We start from the raw sequence: 7,750 nt of genomic DNA on the forward strand, positions 1-7,750 counted from the left end.
GGGGGAAGGGCCGTTTGCCACACCTCAGGCACAGGCACAGGGCAGGCGCGGACGTGACTTTGCGGCAGTCGCAACTACCGCCATGGCCGCACTTAGACGTGTCGCAGCTATGGACAGAGCAGATCCCCCTTGGGTAAAGATCCGCCAGGGACTTGCCGAAATGTTTACTGTCTTTTTAGATCGGCTTCAGCTCTCTATGCAGGCTGCAGACATTCTGGAGACAGCTAAAGACGCAATCGTAATTGAGTGTGCTAAGGCTCAAGCTAACCCGCAGACTGCGGCGCTTCTCTCTCAGTTGCCAGTGCGTTCCACGCTGGGCGATATGATTCGCCACGTCCTGGAAAGGGAACAACAACAGGAAACGCAACCGATAGTGTCGGCCCTACAGCAAGCTTTGCACAAGGGTGCAGGCGTTTGTCACCGGTGCGGGGGGAAGGGCCACATAGCGAGGAACTGCGCTACCAAACCCAAAGGGTCGGGCCAGGGCGCGGGGGCGGGCGGCATTCGCTGTTGGAAGTGTGGCAAGTCCGGGCACAGAGCCCGAGACTGCTGTGCGCCCGGGGTCCAGCAGGGGGTTGTAGAGCAACCGCGACAACAACAACGATCGCAGTCGGTAAATGGTTCGGGGGGGGGGATGGGGGCCACGCCCTCCCCTACGGCTTTTGCACAGGGCCCGACAACAACACCTCAGGATCAAACCATGCTTCCGTGGCGCTAACTGCCGACGGGCAGGGACAGGGTCAGGACAAAGTAACATCTGTTTCTGCTGACACCCTGATAGCGTTGACAATGGGCATGAATACCCGTCCAGAACAAGTAATCACGCTAGAGGTGGGACCACCTCTTTTTCCACGAAGCGTCAGTATGATGGCCCTGTTAGATACAGGTGCAGATGTTACTGTGATTCCGATTCATATTTGGCCCCCGGAGTGGCCCACCGTCACGCAAGGGCAACTACTGGGGGTGAGGGGGGGCGCAAGAGTCGAGAAAGAGTACAGCCTTGGTAAAAATCACTCTTGCCCAGCCTACAACAGCTGCAGATGCAGAGAGAGTGGCGTGGTGTAACCCGATGGTGGCGGCAGTCCCAACAGCCATCCTTGGGCGCTGCTGCCTAGAACGTTGGGGGTGTCGCCTTTCCACGGATTTTTAGTGGTGGCCACTGCTGTCTGCTGTCCCTTGAAGCTCACCTGGCTAACAGATAAGCCGGTGTGGGTGGAGCAGTGGCCTATGATGGAGGAGAAGAGGGCAGCAGTAGTGGAATTGGTGCATAGGGAAGCTCAATTGGGCCATCTAGAACCTGCTACTAGTCCATGGAATACTCCTATATTCGTCATAAAGAAAAAATCAGGCGCGTGGCGACTCCTCCATGATTTGCGAGTGGTTAATGCCTGCTTACAGGACATGGGGGCTTTGCAGCCAGGATTGCCTTCTCCGGCCATTGTGCCGCAAGGACAAGGTGTCATTGTAATTGATATTAAAGATTGTTTTTTCAGTATTCCTTTACGCCCAGATGATCGGGAACGGTTCGCCTTCTCTATCCCGGAGCGAAATCATCAGGCGCCCATGCAACGATATCAGTGGACAGTGCTCCCTCAAGGCATGAAGAATTTGCCAACTCTCTGTCAGATTGCGGTAGGTAAGGCCTTGCACTCGCTGCATCAAGACTACCCGGAGGCCACCATCATGCACTACATGGATGACATTCTATTGTCCCATCGGAACGAGTCTATGTTGCAACACCTTTATGACCAGACGGTCCGGCAGCTAAGTGAATACGGGCTGCATGTATCCCCTAACAAGACACAAATGGGGCCCTCTGTTAGTTATCTAGGCACTCAAATAACACCTCGTACGGTCACTGCTCAAAGTTTTCTGGTCCCTGACCCAGTGTGTACTTTACATGATGCCCAGAAGTTAGTAGGCAAACTATTGTGGTTATGGAACTTTGTTCCCATTGCTGCAGATGAGATGGATCTCCTGTACCAATTACTTAGCAGGGGGGAGCCCTTGAACACACCACGTACGTTGTTACGAGCACAACGTGAGTTGCTGGAACATATAGCCCAATGGGCCCAGCAGTGGGGCTTGCAGAGGTTTCAACCCACACGACCAGTTGATGCGTGGCTCTTTGTAGTCAGCCAGAGTTGCCACGGAGTATTGATACAGGGTGCTGACGGCCCGGAGTGGCCCTTTGTGTGGTTACATCAGGGTAAGGTACGTACAGCTATAGTTAGTTGGCCTCTGCTGGTAGCCACCATGATCATTCGTTGCCGGGGGGCTTGTCGACATTTCACCGGCAGAGATCCTGACCGCATTGTTTTGCCTTGCTCGCTAACGCAGTGGAACTTGGTTTATCAGCAGGTGGCTGTTTTGCAGGGTGCATTGGCGGAATTTGCCGGGACAGTAGTGGGACATGAAATCCATCCTTGTGGGGAGATCTTGCACGCTTTACCTATCCTTCCAGCACAGCAGGTGGCGAAGCGCCCTACCGACAGCCGAACGATCTTTACTGATGCCTCCTCCAAGACAAGCAAGGCGGTTTGTGTTTGGAAAGAAGAGGGGGTATGGCACCAGGTAGCATATACTGAGCCAAGTCGCTCGGTGCAGTTTTTGGAGGCCAAAGCAGTGGCCATGGCACTGTTACGTTGGCCGACTGAGCCCTTGAATGCGGTCATGGATTCACTGTATGTATATAAGCTTTTGATTGCGGGGGAATGGGCATTAGCTTCTTCTACAGAGATAGCTGGTATGCTGCTGAATGCTTTACAGTTATGTAGTGCGCCCGTTTTCCCTATTCATGTCACCAGTCATTCTGGTCTCCCTGGACTGTTAGCTGAAGGGAACAGCCGCGCTGACCAAGCGGCACAAGCGTGGATGGCTGCTGTTGGTGGCGATAACGCCTCGCCAGCAAGGGCCCGCGCCATAACGTTGCATCGTCTTTTGCATTGCGGTCCGCGAGGCTTGGTGACTCTAACAGGCATCTCTCGTGCTGAAGCCAAAGAAGTTGTTGCAGCCTGCCCTCACTGTGCTAAAGGAACCCTTTGGGAAGCAGGGGTCAATCCTCGTGGTTTGCGACCAAATCAGATCTGGCAAACTGACATTACAGAATATGCTCCTTTTAGGCCTCTGCAGTATTTACATGTTACGGTAGACACGTATAGTAGATATATTCTTGCTACAGCGCATAGTAAACAGACTAGTTTGGCAGTTATACAGCATTGGCGTGCTTGCATAGCTCAATTAGGTATTCCGCAACAGATTAAGACAGACAATGGTGCAGCTTATGCCGGGGAACGGGTGAAGCGGTTTTGTACGATCTGGGGTATTGACCTTAAACATGGCATCCCTCATAATAGCACCGGCCAGGCCATTGTAGAACGAGCACATCGAACCTTGAAGACCTTGCTCGATCGGCTTAGGGAGGGGGAGCAGGAGGAGCCCTCCTGGCTACAGGAAAATACACCTGCTCTCCGCACGCAGCGCCTTCTGCTAACTGCGTTAACTTCATTAAATCAGACAGTTCGAGGGAACCTGGAACAGACGGCGGTGCAACGACATTTTATGAACATGGAAGAGACTGGTCCTTACCCGTTGGTCCACGTGCGTGACCTTCAGACACGCCAATGGGACGGGCCATTTGAGTTACGTTGTCTCGGGCGAGGGTAGGCCTGTGTACAGACACCTGAAGGGCTCCTGAAATGGGTTCCTAGTCGTATGATTCGTCCTGCCTTAACCTCGCAGTGTTTGAGTTTTCTTACAGATTGCTGTTATCCTGTCCTGGCTTGTGACACTTTGGGTATCCGGATGACATCCCTCTCAGAGTCCATCAATACGTGCCTTTATGGGATGCGACTGTCGGAACTCGCGGCCAGGAATCTAGATGCCTCGGACATTAAGCCTTAACATCAGCGCACCAACGATAAGCCTTATAGAGTAATAGAAGTAACTCTTTCCAAGTCTTAACTTTCAATCTACCTCTTGTGTGAATTTCTATAAAGGAGCTTTTTGCTCTCCAGGGTAAATGGGACATTTACGGGTGTTTAAGATAGAGTGTTTTAAAGTAGTTGTAGAGATATGTTTCTACTCATGGCACTTTATATAGTTATTTCTTTGTGTGGAATTGTTCATACCAATAGCAGCCAACTCGTCATGGGGAGGGGAGAGATGTAGGGGTTGGCGTTCGGAAGATCTCGCGATGTCACGGAAAGTTAGAGGATTAGTCGCAGCCTTGTGATGTACCTGTAACCCCACCTCCCCTTGTTAGTATAAAAGGAATTAACTGCGCAATAAAAGGCGGAAGTTGGCGCTCACACTGCGTGTGTTATCTGTCTCTTTCCCTGGTCCGGGCCGACCAGTGATCTAAGCGTGGCACCTTGATATGTAGCGAACGCTACAGTAATATACAAGTGATGCACAGTGCAATTGCTCACCACCAGCCGATCGACACACAGCTAGTCCCCGAGCAGCGATCACCTGCCCCCACTCCCCCCAGTTTATACACTAGATGTGGCGTCACATGGTATCGAATACCCCATTGGTCACTTTGAGTCAGGTGCCCTGGCTGTGTCCTGTGACAACTTCTTGTGCCCCTCCAGCTTTCTCGCTGGCTGGGCATGAGAAGCTGAAAAATCCTTGACTTTAGACTAAATACTACTTAACAACAACTGAAAACATCAGTGTGTTATCAACATTCTTCGCATACTGAACTCAAAACATAGCACCGTACCAGCTACTAGGAAGACAATTAACTCTATCCCAGCTGAATCCAGGACATCTATTTAGTATCTGTATAATTGATTTGCTCTAGTATTAATTCCATCCTTAATTTGTCCACATACCTGATGCTTTATTCTATTCATCTTCTTGTTGAGTCCCTGAATTATTTTTATATATAATTGTTGATTCATGAAATAAAGGTTTTACTTCCAACTTCACAGAATTTTTGCAGTTGATCTAAAGCCCATCCCCCAATCTCAAACTTCTTTTTAAAGAAAAAAATCATTGCTTCACTTAGAAGTTTGAAGTGTCCAGTATACAAAGTTTTTCAGAGTTTTTTTCTAAAGATATAGCCATGAAGGGCAACAAGGCTTCTGGCAAACAGGTCATTGACACGGTACTCTCTACAGCAATGTTGTGACAAACTTTCTTCTTCCTCCATCTTCTCACTCTCAAAAGTTTTCAAAATTTTCAGAAGTTTGAAAAGTATCCACCAAAAACTACCTACAAATCAATACATCAAAAATCTTGAACTACATTAAATACTTTATTTATTTCTTATGCACAGTGACAACTGCAGAGAAGTCCTACTCATGGAAATGCAGTTACATTGCTAACCAGGTCAGATCCAGCCACAGGAGCAGCATATGCTTGCTCATCGAAACCACACATTTCTCTCAGTCAGCAGACAGGTATTCTCCCGCCTAAAACTGGTACTAGCCTGTCTGAGTCATCTCAATGCTCTTTGCATGCTGTTACCCACGCCTAGACCATAGTATCAGAAAGATGCTGGCATGTAACGATACTGATCTGTCCATTACAAGGCTGAATCTCACAGAATACGAAAGTGGCAACTGTTTCCCTTTGTTTTCACTTTGGGAAAGATAAGACAATTTGGTATCAATGTCTTCAAAAAGAAAGCCAATGCTTTGGCTTTGTTTTCATTATTTTCAAATTTCAGTTCAAGTTGCTAAAACAGCAGAAAGTAACACCTTATTACCATGACAAGGCATAGCATCTCTTACAAAAATGTGTTTCTCTTCACTATCATTATGTTTTCAGCTCTTTCTTGAAGTTCAGTAGACATTATAAGAGCTTTGTATTTATTATTGCTAACTACAGTTAGAGAATACTATATTTGTGATAATACTGCCTGCAGTTTGAGCTACCCTACTTGCAAGAAAGGTTGCAGCCTTTAGCGTTTAATCCAGTTTCTGTGTGTGGTACTTTACACTTCTGTATTATGCAAGGGAAATATCTGCTAAGAGCCTTCTTTATGCAATAACCTCTCATGCACATTAAAAAATAAGGCTCTTTAAAACAACTCAACAAAAGAAAATTTTGCACATCTACTGCTTAATCAGTACATCATCATCAGAGAATGCTGATGCTGTAAACAAACCATTTGCAATTTTAGTAAGTGACAAGTGCCTTTGATTACATGTTCTAAGAAACAGGTTTTTTGTCCATTTTACTTCTAAGTATTTGCTTAAATGACTTAAGGGAGGACTTCTCTTCAAACCTTTTTACAAGACTGAAATTACATGCCAGGTTTTTGTAGATTAATAAAGGTGAAGTATAACTTTATGAAAAATAAGATTTATCGTGTGCATGACAACTGTCTTTAAACAACAGCTTCTCTCCGACCTTTTAGTATTCTAATATATCACCCATAAAAATCACCTTATTGTACAAAGGAATATAACCATTAATGTTCACAGAAATGATGCAGTGCAGGTTTAATATTTTATATCTTAGGAATTTTACAATTTGATCATAAATGGAATCTGGAGCATACAGAGTATTCTGAAAGTCAAGATTGCTTTGTGGTTTCTTTAAATATTTTCACTCAAGTACTCCATTTAAATTAGATTATGCTGAAAACCTACACAGAATAGTGCAGGTTTGAATATCAGCAAATAAAAGTTGACTATGTTCTATAAAACAACAATTGAACTCCTTGCTGCTCGATATCTTCTTATTCAATAACTTTATGGTAAATCAGCCCCTGCTACATGTGCTTGGCAGAAGGCATTACTTTGCTTTAACAGCTATCCTTTTGAGTCATAACAACTTTTGACCGCAATCATTTCAACAACAAACTATAATAGTGCAAACAGACTATATAGGTAAAATCTCTTCCGGAACAAATCAGTGGGAAAAGTAGATGACTTGTGGGGGTGATATTTAATTAGCATTCATCTGTGCTAACAAACCACTCAAACTAAGCCACCCATTGAAAGGAAAATAGCCCCTCAACCTTAACAGGACTTAAAGGTTTAGCTTTAAATAGAGACTTACTACTGAAAGTTTTAGCAACTACAAATGCAGTACTGCAAATATATCCTGGAATGCCAATATAATTCACAGGTTTAAGTACAACAGTTTATTTAATCCACTACTGAATAATGAAGGGATAATACAAATTTTTAAAAATTAGTTCTTAGAGTAACAACTTATGATTAAAATCTGCCTGTGCACTGGTTTATATCTACAAACTAGGGCAACTGTAATTACCTAGATAGTAGGTAAGCACAGCATTATTTACTGGTGCACTGAAAAAGGAATGACTGGAACTACTTTTCTGTCAAATACATTTTTATCATCTACACATAAACTAGAGCAGTTTGCCATATTTAAAGTACAATGGAATCCAAGAAGTCCACATGTTTCTCTAAGAGAGGGGTAATGAAAATGTTCAAGCTGAGGTCAGCACCGAAGTTTTACCTCACTTCAGCATCAGGTCCGTAAGAAACACCTATGATGAGAACAATCTTCTGTTGATATCAACAGATCATACAGGCAAAGCTGTATGTCAGATGCATGCCACTGGTAAAATTTTAGGGTGAAGGTGGGGGAACAGGTCTTTTAATTTCTACAGTCCATATTCCCAAATCCATGGAATTACATTTATTTCATAATTGTAACTGCACTATACTTTATTAGCCACTTCCTTCCTTTACATTACTGGATGTAAGCCATAAAGAGTTAGCAAAGCTTTTACAGTTAGAAACCCCAAGCGTTCACCAAGTAA

Source organism: Buteo buteo, chromosome 8 (genome assembly GCF_964188355.1).
Source record: "Buteo buteo chromosome 8, bButBut1.hap1.1, whole genome shotgun sequence".
In the NCBI taxonomy this organism is placed as follows: domain Eukaryota; kingdom Metazoa; phylum Chordata; class Aves; order Accipitriformes; family Accipitridae; genus Buteo; species Buteo buteo.